Consider the following 26,713-nt stretch of genomic DNA (forward strand, 5'->3'; position numbering starts at 1 on the left):
AAAAGTAAGCAAAGACCACATATGTGGCCTCTGTCTTTGTGCAGTATGTCAGAAGCTGGTTGGATAGTACTCTCACCCTCAGAGGTGTCCTCATTTTAGTCAGTGCTAAAGAGTCTCATGGCATGAAACCCTTTGGGTTTATATGACTGAAAACAGTTATTTTGTATATTTTCTCTTGTGGCATACATTTCATTCTTCATAAAGAATTGAAGAAGATTTCTGTTCTTCATTAAATATCAAAATCCTAGAAGTAGTTTAGGCACACTATTTTGTTATTAGACAAAAAACTGGCTAAAATGAATACAACGCATTTACTTCCACAATATCAGGGTTCTGTATATCTACTAATTTATTTACTTACTACCGAGAAACAGTCTGTATGGTCAATAGAGAAGCAGCCAAAATAATGTCTGCTGCACTCAGAAGGTAAACGGGAACTCAGATAGGAACATGCTTCTGTGCCAGAATCATGCAAACAGACACTCCGTCTATTAGAAGTCCCTGGGTGACCTCCCACAACCACCACACAGCTTTAGAGAAATTCACACAGGGGAATCCATCAGACATCCCAGTTAGAAGCACAGGGTGTGAAAGAGAACTTCAGATACTAAAAAACAAACAGAACTTTTTGTAGTTTTAATTGGACTTCTGTCCTGTTCTCAGTAGATAAATGTCACAGCAGCTTTCTGCCTCCTTCAGGCCTTTTTCCACACCTTCCTACCTTCAGTTACAGCTACAAAGGTCTGGATGGATGCAACTATGCTTCTATTAGACCCACACTGGCAACTGTGCTCGGCCATCTACGCACCACGTATTACTCGAGTGTAAGGAAATGCCCTTTCCCCCTTCTATTTTCTTTCTACTCAACTGACTCTCTAAGTACATCTAAAATATGTGTATTTACAGAAACTTTTTCAGAAAAGAAAACTCTCCAAGGCAGGAGCCTTGCTTTTGTTTTTATTTATACCTCACGCTGGAACGCTGTATACTGGAACTTTGTTTCTTATTAGAAAATTTGTGTGCTACTGTAGTGCAAGCATTGCGTAAAAACAGTAAGACAGTGTTCAAGTAGAAGCAGATTTTATATTCACCATTTATAAAATAATCCCAGGAAAACAGAGCTTCGGACTGCTGAGGGGGCTACTTCATGGTGCAACCACATCATTTTACATTGGTACATCCCAAATGTTAGCAGGAAAGTAGCAGTAGCCAGAAGAGGATAAAGACCTCTGATACATCCAGCACACACATGCCAAAAAAGTACGGATGTTGAAGCAAACAGAGCTTCTAGTAAGGCATCACTTCACTTTCTTAATAGGAATTTTGAACGAATCAGGTCTTTATAGAAAGAGGTAAGTGATAAGCTAATAAACACCTCCTTGGCCAAAGCGCTGATGAACAATTATATCTTACATAGAGAAAACTGGAGATTAACTTTTTAAGAACTGAGTTCAGTATATTGCTTTTTTGTAAACTATAGACACTATATTTTCCCAAATAAATTAACTGTAATTCAGTAGAACATCTGATGTTACCAATTAAACCCATAAAGGTAAATAGTGCCAATGCCAATGTCTTCACTTGCTCCAAATAAGCTGTGCATTCTTTGACTTCATCATGTATATATTCAGAATTTAATAGTTTTCTCCTTTTAAATAAGCTGGTAAAAATACAAAGCACAAATCTACTTGGTCAGATGCTCCATGGTGTAAACAAACACACTCACTGAGTTTTAAATAGAACCATTCCAAACTAAACCAAAAAAAATATAAAAATTGCCTTAAAAATCAGATTGAGGAAAAAATATTTAATATTGAGTTTGAAGCAAAGCATACTTCCTGAAAATGTGCTGATTGGAATAAGTGTTTGAAAAGATAAAGTTTACCTACTCACAATCTCAGTTTTGTTGTGTTATAATGTGTGTATCCCCTAAGTGTTTCTATTTTTGTATTTAAACCTTCTTTGAAAAAATTTACTGCTGTTTTTTTTTAAAAAATTTGGGTTTAGTCTCAAATGCAATTATATTATTTTCACCATACTTTCAATACAGGCATTTAACTGAAAAGCTGCTCTCGCAAGACACTGAAGTTTCATGGGCTTTAATGCTATTCATTTTAGGGGGTTTTCTCCCCTTTGTCAGTGTTTTCACGTTGTAGTCAAGTCACAATAAAATGTTTACACAGAAACTGAACTGCTAGTAAAAACATATTTCTAATTGCTGATGTACAAGCAAATTTTTTTTTAAATCCTGTGTTATTAAAGAACATTTATTTTGCCATCTGTAACTTTAAATAACTATTGCCATTTACTACTGGACAAACCTACTTGAGAAGAACAATTAAATAAATTAAACCATCTTAAGACCACATTCTTGAAAAAAGTAACCTTTAGTTAGGACAATTACTCTGTGGGCATAACACAAAAGCACAAATGTCACATTTTCCATGAAACTTACTTTTGTATGAATCATCAATCCTGTTTTCTCCTGAACAAAACTAGCCAAATATGACAAAAAAACCCCAAAGTTGTCTGAACTGGATGATCCAAGTAATTACATGTTACAGCAGAATGCATCTATGACAAAACTTCCAAAAATTTGAGGAAAAAGTTATTATAGCCCCTGGTTGAAATAGCTTTGGTGTAGACCTATACCAGTATTTAGCTCATCTTGCTGTATTCCCATATAAAAAATATGCACAGTTTCAAAGATCAATCTTCCTAGCACTGATCTACACTCCTTCCCTTTGGACTATAGATCAAACAAACATGCTATAAAAACACGCCCAGATATTATAGCATAAAATGAAAAAGGTATACATTTCTCATTAGCATTTTTTAAATGCTGCTTAGAATTGAATCTTCTCAAAACTCCTCATATATGCACACTTTTTGTCTTCCACAGCAAGCCCCCAAAGCTCCCATCTTATATGGTGTCATTTGCTTAGGGCCTATTTGTTCAGCCTCAGGTCCTGATCCTGATTTCATCAGCTTCCATGGTCACTTCACAGGAATAAGTATTTGCAGAAATCAAGCCTTTAAATTGAAAGATACTTGAGATAACAACCTGTCCAATTAGTCTATAGAGCGCAGTGAAAATTTATGACACTGTGCATATTACTGAATAGTAAGAGTCTGTATCTGCTGAACTAATGTATACTACCTACAGAATATGTGCAAGTTCGGAGAGGTACAATTGAGATGATTTAAGAAGATCTAAACCTCTATTACTATAGAATGTATACTTCAATCCTGTTTTAAGTGTGTGAGGAAACACTAGTCTGAATCCATCAGTTGTACATCCTACACTTTATTTTCAGCTTATGTGAACTTCAGGTTTGCAAGTGTTCCTAGATATATAATGCTAAATACTACAATAAGTCCTTTAATCAGAGAACAAGAATAGTCAGCCATAATGCTAGCTTCTCCAGATGTTCATGCCAATGTGATTGAACCCTGAGTTGCAGAGAATACCTATAAAAGACTAGACTGTGGTTCACTTTGTACAGTCATGTTGTATAGTCATTTACTTGGCTTCATTGTACGGCTGCTGAACCATGTTCCAGCTCTCATGGTCACAATACTGTAAGGTATCTCAACTGTGCTAACAACTTTTTCTGCAAACACCAGCGTACAGTTGTGTGATAACAACAGCCCGTCCTTCTCATTAAAGTTTAAGTACTTACTTACGTGGTTGACCTAAACACAAAGATTGTTTTCAAAATACTTTTTATGTCAATTCTGTTTACCACAGCTTTTTGTCGTTGTCAACTAAGAAAAGCAGGACTCAGATCAGGAGTCCACAATATCATTACTAACTCCCTTTATATCTTCATAATACTACATGAACATGAATTAAACAATACTTACAGGTTCTCACCCAATTAGCCTGGTACACACAAAGAAGTTCACCATTGTATTTATTCCGTTGCTTTGATTGGAAAGTATACTCCATATCAAGGTATAATGAGGTGCTGTTTATATTAACTGATATATTACTATTTCCATTTATAGATGAGAAAAAATGAGGCAAAGAAAGCCTAACTAATAGCTTGAGAAAAACACAGTGGCAAAGCCAGAAAGAGTCCCAACAAATTCCTCGCTCTCAATTCAGTAATCACTTTACTTTGCCTTCTCAGAACTATTTTTCAATGGTAATAGTTTTTTTTAAAATTGGTTTTTTTATTTGATAACAATATTTTCTTTAAATACGGCTGACAATGCTTATTAAAAAGATGCTGACCTGTAAATGAAGAAAACTGCAAATATAATAGCAAAACTATATATGAAAATGAACATTTGTAAAGAGGAAGGGTTAGTACAAATTGAACACATTTCCATATTGAGAGGAGAACCAGCCATATTTTTCCCTGATGAATGTAGTTTTGTGAACATCTTTTTCCACAAATGATTGAATAAATATTTATTCATAAACTATATTTGTGACTTAAGATAACAAGCTGCATAGATTGGTTTCATTTATACAACTTCATACAAGAGGTACTGCAATAATTTATATCATGACAAGTCTAAGTCCCATTAGATTTTTCCTTATTATACTTGACCAAAGCTGAAGACTATCCAAAACAGCAATTCTGAAAGCTTTCTATTTGTTGCGTAAATAACTATCTTGCTCCCAGACCCTCTCCTCTAACTTTACCTTTCTCAAAGCATTTACCCATAGGCATAGTCCCATTTACTTTATTTGAATTTGGGCACATGCTGAAACATATTCTTGGGCCATGGCCTAAATGGCTACAGTTTCAGTCCTTTTGTTGCCACCATAAAGGTCAGCTTTCTCCAGGGCACATAAAAATACATTCCCAGTTCAGCAGATACTGGTCATCCTAATGTTACCTCAATAAACCCATGTAGCATTTCCTCTAAAAGTCTTCTCAGTCTTGAATCACGGCCCCAGTTCATTTCTAGAAATAATTTTCATCACAATAGCACGATGCACTGCTGTCGTTAGCAAGTGTCACAACTGATGTGTTACTGTAAGCAGCACTGTTCTCTCATAATTATTAGTACGAAAACCAAAGAAAGGCTTGAAATAACAGGAATATTCACTGTTAATTCAAGCATCTGTAGCCCCTCTGAATAACTAAAGCATAAGTTGGTAGCAAAAAAGCTACAAAAAGTACGTTATTAGTAGTTACGTACATTTCTTAATATAAGAATATTCTAAAACTGTGATATGACAGCAATATCTTAAAATAGCTTCTATTCTTCATGTTAAAAGAGTATTAGAAAGATGCACATAACAGGAAAATTAATCAATAAATACTTACAAATACACAAGAAAATCAGCCCCAGCTCCCAGAAATCACTGGTAAGTTGCTTTTGAATTCATGAAACTGACCTGAAAATATAAAAGGAAAAAAAGTTGAAACAAAGAAAGCCCAGAACTGATACATGTTACTGTTTTACTATTATAGAATAGTTATGATTTTTAACTATAAACTAAATAAAACAGAACACAAGCCTGTTGTCACTACTTCAGCCAAGTAATTTACGCAGAATTTGTTTCCAGGAAGCCAATACCAAGAGAAACAATTATTTCATTGTTCTGTATCTCACACCATAGCAACCCAGTCCATTATGGCTTCTAAGAACTGTCATAAATGCAAGCATGGTTATCTTTCAATAAGGAAAATAGCTGTGAGGGTTTTTTTGGCTGGTTGGGTTTTTTTGTTGGGGTTTTTTGCTTGTTTTTTTTTCTTTTTCTTTTTCAAGTGTTACAGAACATTCATTACTTTTTTAAAGTATTGTGTTAACAGCATTTTGCAGCTTACCTGGTGTAAAATAATATTGTTTAGGTGCGTTTAACTGGAATCTACCTAAGGCAAAATTCATACAGAAAGAAAGACTAACGATTTTGTTCTCCTACACTCTAGATCCCGGTTAGAAGCTTAGCCTAAGTACAATGTGTTCACTATAAGGCATGATTAAATCCAACATTCTTTTTCCTGCATACCCCTCAGTTCTAGTTGGAAAGGTAACAGATGCAACTCAAACCCACAGAGCTCGCCTTATAAAATTCTTTAACTAGCACAATGACTCACTTTATGCCTCTAAATATCCATGGTTTCCTCTCTCCAGAACCCCCATGCATTAGAAGGTAGTTCAGTAGTTTATTTTTATTGTTTGGTCTACATACAGCACATTTTTAGTTCTTACGAAAACAAAGAAACTTTGTTGCACAGCCCTTGTTTTCTTTCCAAATGTGAGGATGGATATGGGTAACATTAAACTGAAAATAGTAATGGAGCCTGGGCAACTAGTTTAGGTCAAAACCTTTTTGTTCTCTGGGAGCCATCTGATTAATTTGCAGTTCATAAAACAGTGGGTAAAAGCTCAGTTTAAAAACATGTAACTATATTTAAGATGAAATCATCATTTTTGTTAGCCTCCAGTAATCTTTAAGAAACACCTTCCCACAACATTTCTGTATCCTAAAGTGCACCAGCCAGTACTGCACATTGCCTAGAGACAAGGAGAGAATACCAAACTTATCTTGATGTAGAATATCCTCCTTATTTCATACACCCACCCTGAAGTGCATATTCTTCATTCCAGCCAAGCCCTCCCCCATCCTGAAAGGAGACATATAATTGTGTCTTCTCTCCTGTAACACCAACAGAGAGTCAACAAATCTCATTTGCTATATCAATGCAGTGTTATTATATATTTTAAAAGCAAGTCTGAATCTCATTATCAGCTGATTTATGCCATTAGTGTGCTTTGGAGCCACCAATTAAACAAGGACAGTGGTTCATAAGGTCACAGTTAATTAATCTGAAAGGGTATAAATACACTTTAATGCACACCACCTCATGTAGAGAATTTAGGAACAAAGCACCAAACTTTTATTCTGGGCAAGCAATTAGGAGGAAAGGTTAAATACACAAAATTTTAAATTTAGCTTTAGCACTCTGTTAATCTATCAGGTAAAAAGTTCAGTTTCGTAAAAAATCCTGCAGAATAATACGTATGTGAGGCCTTGATTCTTATGGCAACAGCGCAAGTGAGGAAGAAGGCAGAACGGGATTAACCGTACCCAGCGACCCTGAGCAAATGGAGGCTTGTTGCTCAGATAACACCTCAGAACAGGGAATAAGCTGCAGGCTTATCCATTACACAGCTGGTCAGGGTGGAAAACACAGGACCAAAAAACCCAGCCCCAACACTGTATTCAAAATGGCCTCATCTGAGCTAGACTGTTATATCTATAACAGTGGACGAGAAGCTCAGCATGAGCAGGCAATGCGCGCTTGCAGCCCAGGAAGTCAACTGTGTTCTGGGCTGCATTATAAGAAGCGTGGCCAGCAGGTCAAGGGAAGTGATTCTGCGCCTCTACTCTGCTCTGCTCTGGTGAGACCACACCTGGAATACCACGTCCAGCTCTGGAGCCCCCAACAAAAGAAGTACATAGAGCTGTTGGAGCGAGTCCAGAGGAGGGCCACGAAGATGATGAGAGGGCTGGAGCACCTATACTGTAAGGACAGACTGAGGGAGTTGGGGTTGTTCAGCCTGGAGAAGAGAAGGCTCCAGGAAGACCTTATAGCAGCCTTCCAGTACCTAAAGGGGCCTACAGGAAGGATGGGGAGGGACTCTTTACCAGGGAGTATCATGACAGGACACAGGGTAATGGTTTTAAACTAAAAGAGGGTAGATTTAGATTAGATATTAGGAAGAAATTCTTTTCTCTGAGAGTGGTGAGACACTGGAACAGGTTGCCCAGGGAAGTTGTGGATGCCCCATCCCTGGAAGTGTTCAAGGCCAGGCTGGATGGGGCTTTGAGCAGCCTGGTCTGGTGGGAGGTGTCCCTGCCCATGGCAGAGGGGCAGGAACTAGATGATCTTCAAGGTCCCTTCCAACTCAAACCATTCTATGATTTAGTATATCATACAGAACTGACTTTTCCTTCAACCACATTCCCTTAGTAAATTTAATAAAATACTACAATCAAGCGTTCAGTAATAGCAGTAGTCTACCAACACAACCAGAGTATAAGTAAAATACTGAAAACAAACTAATTGACTAGAAATAGTTATTGGCAGTGAAAATTCAAGTATGAGGTACCTGGGGTTTATACAGAAGGAAATGATACCTGTTTCTTACTGCCTTATTTTACCTTGCACAGTTCCTGGCTCAAAAGAAAGACAATATAGCTAACACACACACACAAACAACAACAACAAAAAAGCAAACTTCATGACCTAATTAGATGAAGCAGTTGATAATTTTTTTTTTTTTCCTCTTTTACACCTGTAGTCCTATAGCCCTGCATCACTTTTCTTTGTTTTAGCTTTTCAGGTAATTTTTTTTTTAAAACAAACAAAACAAGCAACTATTTTCTTATCCACATAGAAAACCCTCTGTCCATCAAACACTAGCATCATAAAGTTTAATACAAAATTTCTATCACGTGTATCCCATACAAATCATATAATAAAAATTTATCACATAAATAAAACAGACCAAGGACTAATACTATATAGGTCAGCGGTTGCTCCATGTGAATTTTTATACCTGTCTCTTTTATCAATAAAAGAACTTGCATCATGTTTTTAAAGATGTTCGGGAGGCCAGCTCCCACTGATGTTGAGAAGAAAGACCTAACCCTTTCAGAAGTCTAGCCCTTATTCTGTTAGCTTTAACCATTTATGCTTTCACTTCAGATGTCTCGAGTTGAACTCCAGGGGACTACGCAGCTGAACAGCTTTTGCACAAACATATACAGGAACAAAGTTTTCTTCAAAGTATTCTGTTGATTTAAATGGTACAAGTACCACCAGAAACTTCACTCAGATATTTTGCAGTTAAAATGTGCTCAAAATGTTCTCAATACCTGCAATTTCTGCAGGCCTTTCAGATTCTGGTTTGGAAAGTTGCTAGCATCCTCATCAAAGACTGGCTCTCCCAGTTGCACTACGAGAGGGGAAAAATAAAGCTGTGAGAAAGAGCAACCTATGCTCTGATTTCAGGTACCTTTGCCAAAAGATGTTTCGTACTTAAATCAGCGCATAGCATGAACCAAATTAAAAAGGTTATGTTTTCTTTTTCCTCTACTATAGCTGACTTTCTGTTCTACCACTGTGTTAAAATGCCAAAACTTTTGATGGCAGAGGAAAAACACAGTGTAAAGACAAAAATCTGTGTGCCAGTGACTCCAGTGCTCTGGTACTAATCAGCATTTCAAGCTACAAGTTGAAGCATAGCTGTAAGGCAGGGAAACCGAGGCAAAAGGAGATGGAGATGCGATATAGCAGATCTAGATGAACTTACTGGCTATACTTCTGTGACACTTGCTGTTGAAAACACCCAGAGGTAACACACGATGGACTCCCAAGTCTCGGAAAGCAGAATATAAAATCCCAAACAACACAAACTGCCAACACCAGGAAAATAAGAAACTACAAAGACAGGGATTTACAAAAGAACCTAAGGGTTCAGGCAACCAGCTTTCAATGAAAATAGCAAAGGTTGATTACCTCCTCATTTGCCTCAAAAATTCCACTTCAGAAAGCTAAAACAAGGCTACATTTTAAATGAAAAATTTTGCTCAAAAGCAAACAGCATAGCCATTTTCATGGGTTTGACTGTTTGCTTGTTTGGAGTTATTTTATTCAAAACCAAAATATGTCCTAACATCAGGTAACATGAAATAAGACCAAGGTCATGTCCACAAACACCAAAAAGTCACAGGCCTGGTTTAAAAGATGGGTTAATAAATTTAACCATCTCTCATTGACTTGACTAAGAATAATGTATAGTCATCCAACAATTTCACAGAATCTTTCAAAATAACTCCCTTTTTAAAAAGCTAAGCTTTTCCTTGTCTTACAAACACATATTGACACTAAGAGATTGCTGGGCATAAAACAGATCATGTACATCACTAAATAACTGCAGGATTTTGTACGCCCTAAGTGTTATGAATCAAAGAAAATTCCATCAACAGCCAAATGTCACTTATAAAATAGTGCTCTTTTCACCCAAGCACCATCAGCTCTAATAATTCCAAGACATTTTAGTTTCCAGAACTAAGATTTCACCACTTTTGGAAAGCAGAAAAAAAATTACTTATTTTATAAAATCTTTAATTATAATATTCTGATTGTTCTAAGATAGAGCCTCTACAGGTAGTCTGTCTTTTCTGTGCACAGTCATCAGGGAGTGCGAAGGAAGCCTGCAAGTAAAAAATGGAAGCAGTTATTTAGTAAAAAGCATGGCATCATGTTATATCATTTGAGAATGTGGCCTATCATTGTGGGCTGCTGGGACTAAAATACATACCATTCAACAACTGTTAAAAAACTATTTTCAGAATTATAGCATGATGTGAAACGAGAAAAAGGAATAATACAGAAATGAAGCTATACATTTAGGGCCTGAATCACATAGCAATTTCACAGCCTGAAATGTGCAAAATTTCACAATTAAAACAACATTAATGGCCTGTAAGCCCCTAGCCACAATCTCAAAAATTAAGGGGGCCATAGGCTGTTATGACGAGATCCTTTAAGTTGGCTTTCTAAAAATCTTACTTGAGTTAAAGGGTACAGTTTCCAGATGATTCAATGAAGAATATGTTACTTACATGGAAAACTCTTCATACATGATCATTTCAAAACAGGAAAGTAAACACAGTAATTAACCACTACAGATGAGACTTTCTACGAGAGAGACAAGGAAATTCCTATTATCTTCCCTTTGTGTCACTTCTCTTCAATGGCCCGGGATTGCGTTTTACTGCTTTTGCTGGCTTGTTTCTTAAACTGTTTACTCTCCTTGGTTCCATGCATTAGCAAAAAAAAAAAAAAAAAAAAAACCCAAAAAACAAACAAACATAAAAAACCCAACCAAAACAAAACAACCACAATGTTGTTTCCCTAATGCTTTTCATTTAAGAATAGTCCCTCTACTTTGATCCTCATTTGGATTTTTGTACTCTGTAACAGAGATTGCAGCCAAATGATCTATCAAAGGAGGAATCAGAGCATACCACCTGTTACGCAACTGGTCATTTTAAAACACATGTTGCATCACAGTGAGGTAAGAACAACACGGTGCATACGATGTAAACATTGGTCTCCAAAGCTCTGTACTCAGTCGCTGCCTTTGCTATAGATTTTCTGCTTGACCTTCAGCAAAAGAGTTTCTTTGTGCTTCTTAGTTCCTTATTCACAAAAAGGAGCTGCTATTTCTTCCTTCTCTAACAGTGATGCTTTACAATTCTACATACCAGAAGCTGTGATGCCGTTATTACAGAAACGATGCTCAAAAAAATACCTAAAATAAGACACATCTCCACAGAGTTTTGCAGGGAGATGTGAGCTCATTCTGCCCACACTTGGAGATGACTGGCCACAAACCCACTCTAATCCAGTTTAGCTATGGTTAGCACTTACGTAAACTACATGACTTCCAGTTTAGAGCAACCTCACATCTGCCTACAAAAAGCATGTCGACATACAAATACAATAGACGGTGTTTCTGTAAACTACCTCTTAAAATAAGGAACCCTGCAAGCGTCACCACTCAACAGTTGTTCCCCGTCTCTCCCAAAAGGGTATCACTCAGTAGCAGCACATGATCTGGCAGCATTATATTATATAAGTGACTATAAGAGCTTCTTATGATCTCTTTTGTAAGCGCACATGTGCTTGCAAAATTGCACTATGTCTTCAACAGGCAGCTCGTGAAGGTTTCTCTGCTGTGTGCCTGCATATCTATAAAGCACCCAATCACTGTGGGACCTGAACACAGAATACAAAATTAAGGTCTTTTGGGCTGTATCACTTCATAGCATAGTATCAGGTTAAGACCAAAAAGGATTTTGATGAAAAAAGTACTGCACACATCCAACAACTAATTTAAATGTATTATTATACCTGCCACTAAAGTTACACTTGAAAAACACCAAAAAACATCTAATTCGCTGTGTAGGTGAAAGAAATACCTAAATATGTATTTATTCTTTCGTATAAAAGGAAAACGGGCCAGCATTCCAGATCTGATAAGCTCTGTACTCATACTTTGAAGCAGATAAGAACCACAAGACATACACCACACTGCTTGGAAGGCTGGAGGCAGAGGAGGAACTCCAGTTATAACTCATGGGTTGGAGATCGCAAAAAGCTCCTCAGTGGCCGGAGCAGGCTGGTAAGCGCTGCCGGCTCCCTGCTCCCACATCAAGGGATTCAGATTGCCCAGCAGTTCCTGCACCAGCCCACTGCCACTCACATGATGTAGCTATGACACAATAAACACTTCTGAACTTTTTGTGGAGCTACATGACATTTTAATAGCCACAGGCTGGGTCATTCCTAACCAATATGACTGAATTAAAGAAAACAGAGAAAGCTTTCAAAACGGGTATGTTTCTGTAGCTTTTACATGTACAGATCTATGTGCTGAAGGCACTACAAGGCAAATTAAGCCCAGAATGAAGAGTTACAGCATTACAAGCCCCAAGAAATATGGACTGGTGTTCCAAATACCAGAAACCCTTCCAATATGTGGTACTGTTAGAAGGATGTATCAAATACAGGACGAGTTTTACAGCAAATACAAACTGCACTTGGAAAGTGACTTCCTACACCTTGCAGCCATGCGGAAGGGACATGGTTTGGAAATGGCATCCAGGGTCGCTCTTCAGAGACTCACATTTGTCATAAAATTCTTGAAATCAGCCACACAAAGACAGATATGGCAGCTCTGGCATTGAACTCCACTATAATGTTGGGCTATTTTTTTCTCTTCTGTCCCTCTGCGCCTCAAATGTACTTTCTCGGTTTGGGATGATAGCTTTTTAATCTCTGCCTATGTGTGCGCAGAGACTTGAAACTGTAACAGGGTCTCAGGGCGCTACTGTAAAACAACCTCACAAGGGTTCTCTGGGTACAACTTTAACACAAAATAATAACAATGTTTTTGTTTATTATATAATATTATCATTAGGTAATAATTGCATTCCAGAAGAACACCACCACACATACCAGGAGCTGTTAGCCTATCGCACCAATGCATTTTTTCTTGGCAAATTGTATTAAAATTCTATTAGTAGTTTTTGGCTCCCTTTATCTTTTGAATACATAACGTGTCAGGTTTCCTGCTCTTTCATATTCAGACCAATGTTTAAACTAATTTTACTGAAGAATTGGCTTACTTTATTTAAAAGAGGGTATGTTCTTTCAGCTCAGTCATATGACTGAAAAGGACAGTATAAAAAAGTATAAAATGTTATTCAAACCATAATTTAGCATGCAGTTAAGTCTCTTTAATGAGCTTCATGAGCTCTGGATTGAACTAAATTGAAATTCAATTACACAACAGGATGGAATCACATTGATTTGCGATTCAAATCAACGATCTATATTTACAGGAACATATTCACTTTATCCCCAATTTTTTATATATTATCTATGTATTTTTTTAAATTTTATCTACAATTGCTGACCTCCTCTGAGCAAATAAACAGTCTTTTTGGAAAGAAAAATAAAAATAAATTCCGTGACTGTATTTTCCTTGCTAGACAAAGCACCAAGAATTACATAGAGCTGTGAACAGTTAAATGGCATGAGAGGCTTTGAGTCATCATACGGCACTGCTCAAGGTCTCAAGCTGCTGCACACAGAATACAGAACGCATTTAGGACGCATCTTCATCAAGTTCTTTCACTGGACTTTGACTCAAACACCTACTAATTTGTACTTGCGCTACACTTACCAGATGCAAACTCCTTGGCACAATTTCTGATAGTGTAATAGCTACATATGCATAAACAAGGCTTGGAGTAGTAACAAGAAACCTCTTAAACAGGAAACTAAAGCCCTCAAGCAAAGAGATAGTGGGGAGGAAGCATTAATTGGGAAAGTCCAGCTTTACCATTACTTCCAAGAACTTGAAATGGTAAGACAGTTGAAATGCCTATCTGGTATTTTTGAGATATCAACAATAATACTAGCGCATGGGAACACAGTACCACGTCTAACATTCCAGCATAAATATACCACGTAGCAATTGGATTTGAAAAGTCCCTGAAAATCAGAGATTCAACCTGTCACAACTACGGTGCACTAACACAACAGAAAAAATAGAGATTGGTGGTTTTGATTTTAAAAAAAAAAAAAAGGAAAGAAAGAAAATTAAAAAAAAAAAGAACAATAAAAATGCAACAATGTACCCTTACCTTCAGAATTTAATGTAAGCAGGTTGTGAACTAAATGGCCAGGAGCTGTCATCTGTACACATGCTCACATTTTTTTTGTGACAAATCCATTTTTTAATATTACAATATAACGTAAGTGTGCCATTTGCTCCCATTGAAACTAGTGTTAATCCAGACAAAATATTGGGGTTCTGTATTGGAGAGTATCATATTACTGAAGCTCAGATTTTCAAAGCTAGTTAAGTAGGACATAAAAATCAATTAGAAGGCCTTAAAAATATCTGCCTTCAGGTCTACTTCCCTGGATTCCCTGAGGGACAAAAGCTCCTTACTACACATCTTAGGGGTATTTTTCCCCCGAAATCCTGAAACATAATAATTATAGCTTAAGTCTTAAAAAAAAAAAAGAAAAAAAAAAAAAAGAAAAACAAAGGAAAAAAAACCCTTCATATACTAGCTTCCCCTCTCAACTCCGACTTTTGAATTCATTTCTCCTGACACTATAACCAGAGAAAAGGAGGTCCAGGTGCTCTCATTTTAATTTCACCTTAGAAGAATTACAAGTAAATAAAACTTCTTTCTTCAAGGATCCATTCAGTCAATTAGAATCCCATCTTGCACATGTATCCTCTGTCAGAAAATGGTTCCCCAAGTATGCAGCACAGACTGCTACCAGCAAGGATATGGCTTTGTATTCTGCCCAAAGGACCATTCTATTTGTGATTATCTACAATAATCAGTCCTGAAGACAACTAACTCTCACCTGCTGGACAAATAAATCACATTTTTAAAAAACTGACGTTACCTCACCAAGCCCTCAAAACAAAAACCTCCCTTCGGTCTCTCCTAAAGCATGACTACTTTGTAAGTTAAAAAAGGAAGCAAAAAGTTATGTTTAAGGGAAGAGTACACCTTGAAACAGAAATTTAGGTGAAGCCCTAGTTTCTTCTGATTTTCACCTATGACATCTCTGTCAAATTCTTGTTTGTGATTTTGAACAATACCTGTTCTTGTTACCTGTCATCTAAAGACTTTTATTTCCTGTTTTTTTCTGCAGCGTTCACCTCTGGTATTTTGAAACCAGAACTGAAATGTGTTCACCATACATAGAAATCCTTGCAGGCAATACTGCCCATCAAATAAACGATACAACAACCCCTAGCTCCAATTCATGTTAAGACCAATCATGGGTACCATCAGTCAAGCAGGTTAAAATGCTAAAGCACTACTTTTTATTAGCCCATAAAGATCAGGCTTATGTTCATAGTTTGTTTTTTGTACTGTGTATAGAGATCACATATTAGTAAACTGTTGATCTTGGAGTCAGAGGTCGCCTGCACTTTAGGACAGGCTGTCCTAAGCTACAAATTTAAAAACAAGTTTGGGGGAAGGGTTCTGTTTTTCACGTGCTGAAAATGATTCCTAGCCTCTTCACGTAGTCATATAAAACCGTATCTCCAGGCATTTACTAGCATTGCTCAACATCTCTGAGCCTCAGGCTATCTGCACCTGCCCTCAGCATGATACTGACAAGCAGCAATGAAAAGCTGATGGCTAGAGGGGTGGCTACTAGGTGCTTTACATACGATATTTCAAAAATGTAAATGCAATACTCATCTTAAAAAAAAAAAAAAAAAAATCGCGCACTCAAAAAGTTGGCATTAATCTGGATAGCAAACCTCAAAATTTTACAAAATTAACTCATCAGCCTGACGTGTCCCATTACAAGATCTTATCACTGGTTTAACTAAACAAAAGGAAAAAAAATGAACGAGAGAAGAAAAACATACAGGGAATAATTTATATTTCTTTAAAAAGAAAGTTCTTTAGGAAGTGCTTCAAATTTGTTTCTGTCTTGTGCTAAATGAAGCAGCTATTGCTGTGGAATTTTAGGGTGTTGTTTTCTCCGCTTTCTTTCTAACGAACACTGGAGTGAACATTACAGCAACATCCATCAGAAATCATTACAGCACAAGTTATAACTACTCCCCAGCAACTATAAAGTATGTAGGTTGCTTTCTTTTTTTCTTTTCTTTTTTTTGGTAAAATTTTCTGATTCCTGTTATTTTACTTTAACTAGACATACTTTGCTTCTTCGAGCTAGAAATTTCTCTTTTTCCAGGTGACTGCCCTCTTTTTCTGAGATATGCACCCTTTGGAATCCAGTACAAAGTTTATTACTTACATATAAGTAAACTTACAATAAAACTTTCTGGAGAACCAAGGAAAAAGAAAGGGTTTAAAGTCTTAGCCAAAGCCACTCTCAAGAACTAAAAATCACATCTATAGATCATCTTTCACACTTCACAAAGTTTTTAACCCTTATTCTTCTCTTTATTTAAGAAACTATAAAATATTAGTTATAGTTCCAATGAGCACATTTATAACTTCAGTTATTTTATTGCTAACTACTCCTTGCTTCCAAATAACTTAACCCATCACTTTCCTTCTAGCTAAGTGCACCAGGGTGGTACCACAGGTACATTCAAGATCCCATTGTTCTCAGTGTTGTGTAAATTGCCATAAAGGGTTGGAACTAGATGATCTTTATGGCCCCTTCCAACCTGAACCATTCTGTGATTCTGTGATTTTGCTAAATATTCTGTCATCCCAATGAAATAAAGAATCCCTTGGAAATTTTCACAATTTTGCTGAATTATTAATACCTGGTAATTCACCACAAAGTCAAGCACTACTATTATTAATCACCAAAAGAATACATTGTGCACCTATATAATGTTTCCAGATGAAATTTTAAAGTACCTTAAAAGAAATAGATATTTTAAAATACTACAGTTGGATGATAGTTTCCTCTGTACAAAGTGCCAACATAAAGCTTGTGGAACTTTCAAGTCATAATTTGAGGATCTAGAAGGGAGATCAATCAATACACATTTCTAATACTGTCACCCTGTACAGGCATTGTTTGTACAATTAAGTAACACCTTAATAGCAAGTCACCTCCTTGAAAATTGGGGAGTAAGATTCTTACTCAACAAGATCGGAGACAACAGAATCCCAGTCTAAAACATGTAGAGCTTTGCAAAAATCAGTAAAAATACTATTAAAACATTTTAAAAGTTATAAGTATAAAAAAATGCATTGCTCTTAGAAGTCAGATGAATCCTCTCTGTAAGCATGCCAACTCCGATTTTAAGATTAACTAATCACAAGTTGCTTAAGTGCATGTACAAAAATTAAGACATAATTATATCAAAAAATTTAGAAAGTGGCTCAATGCCAACAAGAGAATCTCCCATCAATCATATATGGTACTCTTCTTGTTACATCTCCCTACCTGGAGAAGCAGCTGTGTTCTACAGCAAGTCCCAACAATCTTTAAAACCTGGCTCCTGCAGACACAATAAGAGGGTCTAAAATCATAAACAATTAGGCCCTTCTGGTTTTGTTCACTGTTATATGGCAACATAAGCAGCAGGATCCTCGCATTTTATAAAACTCAAATTTCACAGCATTTGACAGTTGTACCAGTCCAATCCTGCAGAAGCCAAAGAACTTCCATGAGATAAGTGATGGCTGTACTTGGCCTAATTATCTCAACTACGCCTCATCCAAGATGTATTTCAACAAGCTGACCCTATAATTACGCTGCAGTCAATGGTGAAACTTTCAATGATCTCAACGACAATAACAACTAGAGTTTCAGACAAGGGTAATACTATTCTTGTGTAAAAACTGGAAGCAAATACTGACATCACTAGGTTCTCTAACATCACAAGGATTTAGCAAACATATCATACAGGTGCAAGAAAAAAAAAATCATACCGGAACACTTCATTCAAATACATACAAAGTTCTCTGTGATTACAGCACACAAGTTACTGCTATGCTGTTATTAGGGCTAGCTGGAAGGTATTAAAATTTAAAGTCAAATTTTAACACTGCAGAGGCAAATCACTTAATACTTCCAACCTGTATGGGCTTACTTTATGAAATCAAGCAACATTGTGGGACTTATAAAAAGTGCTGTGTGATCTGCTATTTAATTTCTGAGTTTCTCTACTCTCTAGATGTGGCCTTTCCAATTCCTCCAACGGGAAAATCTTCTAAAAGAACAGACCATTCTGTAGCCATCCCAGACTAGACATGAAAAATAAATATCATCATTATACACCTGAACCCAATATGTAGGATATATTCATATTGTAGGAGAATTATATATTAACAGCACACTGTGAAAACTGAGCATGCTGGGAAAATACCAAGCTACTCAAAACCAGTATTGTTCATAATATAGTTTTTCCACTTTGGAAACATACTTTGGCACCCTTACTATTAGGCCTAAGTATTCTGAATTTCAGATAAGCTTACAGAGAAGTGGGGTTTACTCAGCTACATATAAAGAAATATAGGTTTCATTCTTTTCTGTGTCTGAGAATAACTTGTCCACTCTGATTAAAAAGTATGCTGCTACAGAGGTTGGTAATTAAGCCTTTGGAGTTTGCCATTCATTAAAACTTGGTGATCCCACCCAAAGCACTTCATCATCAGAACCATCTGGTGTTCTTTCTGCACAATTACCAAAATACAGAACATATTTTGACTTGGCACTTGCATTTGGTAGACACTTTAGTCATTTTATAAGCAACAAAGAGCATCTTGCCAAAGCACAGCCTCAAAAGGAAATTTCAACACACCAGAATTTGACTTCTATCCTAGGAAGTCCTACAAGAATAGAAAGAAGGAACGTTTTCACTTTCAGCTGTCCTCACCTTCACATGCCAGATACCTCTTACCAGTTCCGTTACTCCATGTTTCCCCTATATGTTGATGATTCAGAGCATTATCTAATGGATAAGGGGTAAACTGAATTACCTTAGTTTGAGACTCAGTTTCTTTTAAGGTCCCTGGCTCTGAAATAAACTAACGATCCACCAGAAATTAAACTACTAGAAGCAAAAGGAACCAAAGCCATTTCACAATAATACTCTGAAGAAGAATAATATCGAGAATATTTCACACCAGACTTTCCCAACACATTTTTTTTCAGTGCCTGCACATACAATAATAATATAAGCTCAGCTTAAAATACAGGAAAGTCTGAAAAACAAAGGGAGAGGACAGGAACACGGACTACTCCTGAATGATACCACAATTCTTTTTGGCTCTTGGTTTTCAAGATCTACATAAAAGAAAACATGATGAGAGCATTGAACATACTTCCAAGAGCATTAATAAGTCTCTCTTGCAGATTGCCTTTAATTCACTTATTTTATTCATTTCTGCCAATAAAATTTGTGGGGAAAGGTGAAAATTTCTATGCAGTAATGATGTTATTCTCAGCTTTCTCAGGACAGTATGGATAGCACACACACAAAAATAATCAGAGAGCTCAAAGCCATGACCAATAATTCTCAAATCTAGACATTTCAGTCACTTTGGGAATTCTGAAGATAGGTTTACATTTTATGTTCCTCGCCTTACAAGAATCCCATATTCAAGGAAACAAAATGATGCAAACCTATTGAAACACATACTCTAAGGTATTTACTTTATATAGCATGCTAAGTGGAAAAAAATGCTTTTCTCAAAGACTAATGCTTACTGAACACACATAGTATTAGTCTGGTTGATGTCAAAATTAGTAAAAATATGTGAAAAAAGCAACAGGCAAATATTTAAAAAAAAAATAGCACAGTGTAGAAAATATATCCCAAATGAAAACTACAAGTTCCACATGAAACAAAAAGGCTGCTGCACTCCATATGGCATGGAAACCTTTAAAGTACTACAATAATATATAAACCGGGAAACACAGGTTTTCAGATCAAAATGAGCCAACCAGGACAGGGATTTGCACCCATCAAAATTTTGGATCAGTATTTGGACTGGTACAGCAAAAGAATAACATATTAGATAATTGTAAACATGGAGAACTGAAAAAAAAAATTACCAAAAAAATTCTAAGAAAGTTCTGTAAGAAATTTGGATGGAAATTAAACAATCTGTTATTGCAAGTAACTTTGCAAGGTTAGTCCCTCAATAAAACAACATTCTGAAGAAACAAGTCTAATGAAATTATAATAGTGAGATGCAAACAGGAGATGGATATAATATGTAATAACACAAAAACATATCTGCACAATAGTAAAAGGCAGTGGAACTAATGAAAGTGAGAAATTAGAAATAGTAAATTTTGTGAAGAGATCTATGAGTGCATATGGCAATCTAAGGAATCACGATTGTGTTCATCCTTATTAGACAAGCCATCAGATGGACAAAATGTAATATATGAGCAAGTAAATAAACATTTGACTACATAGAATGTCATTCTCATTGGGTGACACTCCAAAGAGTATAGATCTCATCTGTTGGCAAAAACAAACTGCATATTACATCCTTATTTTTATACAGGATCTCAGAGCAGATTTCCTAACATCAGAGATTTAAAAAACAAATATGGTGGTTTTCCCTTTAATTTTATCATAGCTAATACTATTGTATCAAGTAGCAAATTATTATCACGTCATATTCTCGTATCTTTTGAGCATCAGCGTGACTTCCTTAAGTCTCTACCAACAAGTTAAAAGAACAAAAGTATTTACTTTCAGGAAGGATGATCAGATTACTGTCACCTTACAAAAGCATTATGGGGTGTCCCTGTTATTTCAACTACTGTCATCACAGTGACATGTAGAAGCCATAATGTGATGATAAAACACCACCCCCAAAAGGAACAATTGAATTAAAATGCATAAAAATTGAGAAATCATTCAACTTACACCTTAGAATCTTGAGCAACTGCTATAACATCAGAAAAACTTTCACAGGGAAAGATGTTGGTGTTTTCAGGCCAATGGAATTAGTATTTTGGTTTAAATTTCACAGCATCTAGAAAAGCCCAAATACAAAGGAGCAGATTCACTAATGTATTACTTCAGTTTTTCTACATGTTAACTTCACAGAAACAGTGGTGTCTCATTTGCTATGAGACAAAGTAATTAGGTTTAATGTCTATATTTAAAAAAAAGAGACATCCTTACATCTCCACTTCAATTGAAAAAAAAGTAATCTGCATATGATAGGTCCTTGCTTTACCTTTTCTAATAAAACTAGCAGTTTACCATTTATAAAAGTGATACATTCTGGCATATTTTTGATGCAAATTCTGTACAAGCAATGACATGAGATAGTAGTAGTCCTAAATTCCTCAAGCATGTTAAGACTGAGTTACCAGCTCTGAAAAATGGACACTTTTTGCAAAGCATATGAGCTAGTGAGGAGCCCAGTGCACGGTTTTTTCTATAATTGTGCTCCAATGGAAGAAAAGAGAAGCTGATGGATATAAACAGAGCAAGATACATTGTCTGACCCTATTCTTACCTACACAAATGGGAACAGGACCCAGCAGAGATTTCCCAAGTCCTCCCCATGCACAAATATATGCATTTCTATATTTTTTGGCCTTCACAACTGTGAATCAGAAACCAGGATCAGACCAGAAATAACTGCAGTCTGCTTTTCACGGAAACATAATTTTCTTGTTATGCCTTGCTATAGTTATGTATCTTGTAATGTTATTCTTTTCACATCCTAAAAATCTGCATCACTTTTTTTTTTTTTTTTTTTTTTTGCTTCAGGATGAATTCTGCCTTCAGCTGCAAACTGGGAGTTCCCACAGAAGCCACGGTGGTGGCACACTGGTGTAAGAAGACAAACAGACTCACACTTTGAGTTAATCGTGTCCTACATACTTTTATAGTAATATAATACATACAGTTTATGTTGTGATTTAAGAATTAAAAACTAATCATATGTAAAATTAGGCCATTCAAGAAATAACTCCCAAATAAGTTGGAATTAGAGCTGTATATGAACCATTCAATGCTTGCACTTGCATCAGTGAACTGGAAAAGCTCGGTAAGCCAGCAAGGCTTAGGTACAGAAGCTGGCACTCCAGAATTGTCCACAATCCCCTCTCCTTTAAACAATTAAAACAATCCTGCCATTTAATGGCAAGGAACAGGGAAGGAGCAAAGAGGAAAAAGGAAGGAAAGGATAAGGAACAAAATCCTTAACAGTATAGCCCAGAAGAATAACTTTTTTCAAATCTGGTCAAAAATTATTCAATTCTGTTTAATTCTGAATGCATCTGAAGCTCCTCCTTATTACAATTAATTATAATTGTAATACAAATTCATATGAGAGACGATAATCCCTTTTCCAAACTTCAAATAAAAAACGCTGAAGTCTGCCAATAATAAAACATATTTATCCTATTATGTGTTTCTCAACTTCCCATATACTTAGGAAGCACTTCCATCACTGGCTGCAAAACATCTGCATTGAACTAAATATGCTATTTTTCACTAAACTCTATGTAGATATTTTCCTGGAATTTAGAACTGCAAGTGCAAGTCAGTCACATGATAAATTAATCTAGAATATCATCAATTGATCTATATACGATCAAGTTACAGCCAACCGTATTAGCCTTAGCAAATTATTGTGTTGCTTGAGCTCTGGAATCAGCAGTCTTTAGTTTATTTTTCTAGCTACTTGGCTGTCATTTAGAATGAAATTTTCATCGGTTCTTTTGATGAACAGAGGATATAAAAGCTGAGCTATGTCGTTTATGGCAGACTAACTGCTTTTGGGGGTATTATTTTAGTTAACAGACTATATAACTTCAAATTATAAAACATGTTTTCACAAACAAGTACACACATATTTAAATTCACAACTAGCCAGATACATACAAAATACTCCTGAACTGAGAGATATTCAAGAAAAATAAGAACATGACTCTTTACCTTTCTTCAATTTTTAAAATCCTAAGGGAATCTATAAGCTCAGTCTTTTTTTTCCCCTCAATTTTTTTTTCTCCCTGCTTTTTATGAACAGAAATCCTGTCACACCAATATATTTTTGGCCAGACTACTGCATTCAAAACTGCCCTTTGACTTTGGGATACTGTTTTTAATACAGAATGAATATGACAGGATGAACAGAACTCTGTTCCTGTGAAAAGGCGGAAGGCAACGCAGAGAAGCAGAGACACGGGGAATCCTGAATACGCAAAAGAAAAAGATAGACAAGTCTTTCAAGGAAAAGTAAGATGAAATAAGAATATACACAACTGCACTAAACTGCAGCAGGTATTTAATAGTATGTAAAGTAAATCTGCTCTTAAAGTAGCCAATCACTTTGTAAGACTCCATCTTGAGATGACCCTGATTTTCCTAAAGATGTTGTCAAAAACCGGTTCTACAGAGTCTCAAGTTTAACCCCAAAAATAAAAGCACACATGACTAATTTTACATTGAAAACGTTGACATTTCCTATCTTATGAGCTGCTGAAAATATACTGAAAAAATTCCTTGAACTTGCAAGCTAGGTAATAGCTATAAGGAACGATCAACCAATAGCAAACATTCAAATATGCAAGTTTAACATAGCTTTAAATAGAGAAAAATATAACCGATTATAAAGAGAGCAAAAAAAAATGTAACTGTCAAAAAAGAAAATATCTGGGTTATGTAAAAGACCTAAGAAACAGCAACAGTAGCATATTTGGCCTGTTTCAGATGCTTAGCAAAGCTTTTCACCCTCTAAACAAATGCATGGAAATTCACAAATTCAGGCAGACAAAGTATATGAAACATATCTTTCCATAGATGCAGATATATAGAATATGACATCTAAATATCTGTTTAATTACAGAGGAGAGAGCATTGGGTGTTTAACAAATCAGACAAACAGAAATCTTATTGAAAGACCCTGTTCTTACTGGAAATCTGGACTAGCCAGATGCTGCTGCATAAATGGATTAGCTATTTGTGTGTGTTACACAGTTTGAGACGATCTGGAGTAACAGGGTTGGTAGCGACACAGATCTGACTGGAGGCCATCACTGAGGACCTTCAGCTTTGGTAGCCAGCAAAGCCATACAACTCCTGTATGGGCTGCAAGAGACAGCTGAGACATACACAGTGCATCCTCTGATTTTGTTCTTGCCCTGAATGCCATGGAAATTCATTTGCACACTTCCTGGCAAGGCTGTTCTTATTTGCAAAGTAAATCAGCACCACTGTTGCTGCTGGGCAAAGTGAGAATGTGTGCAGGTGAAGAATTTGACTCTCCATCCTTAAACGCATTCAATTAGACTTGTGCAAGTGACATACCTGAATGAACTATTCACCAAAACCGAGCAGCTTAAACAGCAACTCAATAGACTCAGCTGTACGCAAAAAGCAGATGGGAAGTACCCACACAAGTGGAAGATACACCAGAACTCTAAGGTAATACTCTCACAAGGTATCCCTGGTTTTGCCTAGTCTTACCTACACCTGTACCACAACTGCCTTTTAATGCGTCATTTGTTAAAGACACCCGAAATGCCCTTATTTAACACAGCACATTGTGAGTGCTAAAATAACCAGAAAAAAGTATTTTCACAGTAAAAGAATAGTAATATATGGCCTGGTGATGGCTCAAATCACAACACTGACCCTTACTCTTTCAGTGCCAATATGAAAGATTAAATTGCTAATAGCACAGCAGTGCTATATTTTCAGACCTGAAGTATGTAAGATTTCTCTACCATAAAACCTGCAAGTAGAACACTTGTGAATTATGAAGGTCCTTCCTTTTTAAACAAATTTAGAAAATGTAATCATCCTTCACAGGTGAGATATTCTGTTTATTCTATGGAGAATCATTTCAGTCTAAATTAAACTCTTCAAATGGTTTGATGATTGCTGCAATAAGGACACAACAGGGAAAAGATCTGGGAAGAGAACAACATGTTTTAGATGAATGGCTGACAGAAATATTTCTAGTATATGAAAAATACTGTGGTTTTTTTAACCAAATATCAGTATTATTTTTTCAAAGCATAAAAACTAATGCTGTTTATCTGCACTAAGTGGAAACGCCAATCTGCACTCTCTTCTTTATCTTCAATATGGACTGAGTACTTCAAAGATAAATAAAAGATATAGGTCTTTTCAGCATTCAAAAAAAAATTTACTAGTGGTACAAAGACACCTTTCTAGATACTTGACTGTCAGAAAACCCTGCCCATTCACCATTTAAAAATGAGGCCTTTTTGGGTGCCTTGACCTTGAATAACCAAACACAGGGCAGAGTGAAAATGGCTTGCCTGTTAAAAATTTAAGACGTAAGTCCTGCCACAGATTGCTTAGAATCTAAGCAGCTCAGAATCTAAATTAGATTTTGATAAGACAAGTAGTTACAAAAAGCAAAGAAAGAGGTTAAAAGCACAATACAAGCCTCTGGCATTTTCTGTTTTTTCTGACCCTAACCTCAAACCTCACAGACAGAGAGAACATAACCAAATAGATGTCCATCAAAAACTTGTGGAAAGGATTGTTTCATATGTTTCCCTCTTCCAAGCTGTCTCTAAATAAAACAATCACACTGGTTTAACAAGTGTGATTAAAAACACTACTGCCAGCAGTCCTGGAAAATTCTGATATGAAGTCACAGAACCCCACCATTACTGAAAACCAGGTGCAAGATATCCTACTACAGATTTTGGTTTGTTGCAGTATGACGTGCCTGCCTGTTAATGACTTAAATTATCTCAACAAAACATTTTTTAAGAGAAACTTCAAAAGAATAACCAGAAACACTGAAATCCAGGTGACTTAAAAACAGCTGGGTGAGGCACCCTATAAGCTGTCTTTTCAACCTGTAACTTGCTTATCCTGGTGCTAACACTCTCTTATTTCCAAAGAATACCCAGTGATCCTTTATATACTGCACAAGGTAAACTGTAGTAAAACTCCGTCAAGCATCTTCTGTAAGAATCATTTGACTTTGTTAACAGCATTTGCTTTCCATAGCAATGTACTCCCTGGAGGCTTTCTTGTGCATACCAAGCAGTCAACAAATGGACTGAAGAGGAAGAAGGCCAAGACAGGCTTGTTTTGCCTCTCTGGATGATGTTCCCATTGGCGATGGCAGCTCCAGGCTGCACCATTTACACCATTTAGCCTTCTCTGTAATGAAGAAGTCTCACTGAAACCAGAGTGTTCTTGCTAGTATAGTTGAAACAGGCACTCTGGCAAGGATCAGATCCAGACACAGAGGGTTTCTGCACGGCCATCTGTCTGCTGCTGGTCCTGAGAACTTTGCCAGGTTTACGGACAAGATTTGAGGTTTACTGAACAGTGCACCCTGTCCTCTTCATTACAGTAGGATAATGGGGAACAGAAGGTATGAGCCAAACTAAAAGCAGCAGAGCTGAAAACTGCAGCTTAGGGTTAGATCCTTAAGGGAAGAGAAGGAACTGAGGATAAGGACCTGGTACGTTGCTCTCGCTGGTTGGTCAGTTTGTAGTATGGAGCTTCTGGAAGATAAAGGGTCCAACCTACATAAGGGTCATAGATCTAAAGTTACCACTGTACTTAATTAGGCAATAAGAAGCTTATCACGTGTGTGATTGAGTACCTCATAATTAAGGGCTTGTTCCAAAGCCTGTTTAAGTCAATAGGAATCTTTCCATTGACTTCAAAGGGGCTTTTGATCAAGCCCTGCCTACTTAGTAGG

The 26,713-nt window shown here is 36.5% G+C and overlaps 1 protein-coding gene across 6 annotated transcripts in view; it reads right to left on the minus strand.

The window, feature by feature from the left end:
- Positions 1 to 26,713, minus strand: part of SOX6 (SRY-box transcription factor 6) — a 381,266-nt gene that overhangs the window by 318,662 nt on the left and 35,891 nt on the right. For 5 of the 6 annotated variants that reach the window (XM_063331731.1, XM_063331728.1, XM_063331729.1 and 2 more), the window contains one exon: positions 5,289 to 5,359. The gene's annotated coding sequence lies outside the window, so the exon portion shown is untranslated. Of the gene's footprint in view, positions 1 to 5,288; positions 5,360 to 20,919; positions 20,955 to 26,713 lie in introns of those variants that run through there. The other variant, XM_063331732.1, reaches the window with a different exon arrangement.

The sequence above is a fragment of the Chroicocephalus ridibundus genome, chromosome 4, assembly GCF_963924245.1.
Source record: "Chroicocephalus ridibundus chromosome 4, bChrRid1.1, whole genome shotgun sequence".
Lineage (NCBI taxonomy): Eukaryota > Metazoa > Chordata > Aves > Charadriiformes > Laridae > Chroicocephalus > Chroicocephalus ridibundus.